General features: G+C 39.5%; 1 long non-coding RNA gene across 1 annotated transcript; it reads left to right on the top strand.

Moving 5' to 3' along the window:
* Positions 1 to 320: 320 nt before the first annotated feature.
* LOC107735329 (uncharacterized) lies at positions 321 to 740 on the top strand. Its single transcript, XR_001639373.1, has 3 exons — positions 321 to 395; positions 519 to 593; positions 698 to 740. It is a non-coding gene; the product is annotated as an uncharacterized LOC107735329 (long non-coding RNA).

Below are 740 nucleotides of genomic sequence, written 5' to 3' on the forward strand. Positions count from 1 at the left end.
AGGATGTACGGAAAAAGGTCAGATAACACAGATTTTTGATACCTTCTCTTGTTTAAATGTTTTAAATGAACACCTATTCATGAAATATGAGAATTGTGAAATTAGATCAACTCCAATTCTGCTTTTACTGTCATATGTAAATGACATGTCTTTAAACAGACCATAAGGGCTCGCGCTTCCATTCTACATTGATATCAGTTCCACAGTTCATACAGTTTTTCAGGTTTGATGTAGTTTAAGCTGAATTTATTTGTGTTCTCTGTAACACTATGGCACGACAGCAGGCTCAGCTACTGTTGAACATGAACAGTCTGGAGCCGGTGAGCTTTAGTGTGCAGCAGAACAACACTGAGGCTGTTGCTCTCTGCCATCTGGCTGAACTCCATGCTGAGCAGGTACCTGAACTCCCACACAACTACATGAATGCAAATACTTCTTGGTGCATAACTTGATTTCATGTATTGTGTGTTGAATGCTAGATGCTTTCTAGTCTGTTGTTTCTTTTTTTCCATTCTCAGGGACTTTATGCTGTTGTGAGTGACATCATGAAACACTTAAAGCAGCAGTTTCCTCCTCATACCCAACATGCCAAAGTAAGCCTGTCAAACAAAATACAGGCATGATCAAGCACAGATCAGCAGCAGCAGCTCCAATTAAGTATATGTTTTTTTTCTCTCTCTCTCTCTCTTTTTAACAGCTCTGGATGCTGTGTGATCTGAAAATTCAGTTTGAGAAGGCTA

Source organism: Sinocyclocheilus rhinocerous, unplaced genomic scaffold (assembly GCF_001515625.1).
Source record: "Sinocyclocheilus rhinocerous isolate Xijiao unplaced genomic scaffold, SAMN03320098_v1.1 C35979348, whole genome shotgun sequence".
Taxonomy (NCBI): Eukaryota; Metazoa; Chordata; class Actinopteri; order Cypriniformes; family Cyprinidae; genus Sinocyclocheilus; species Sinocyclocheilus rhinocerous.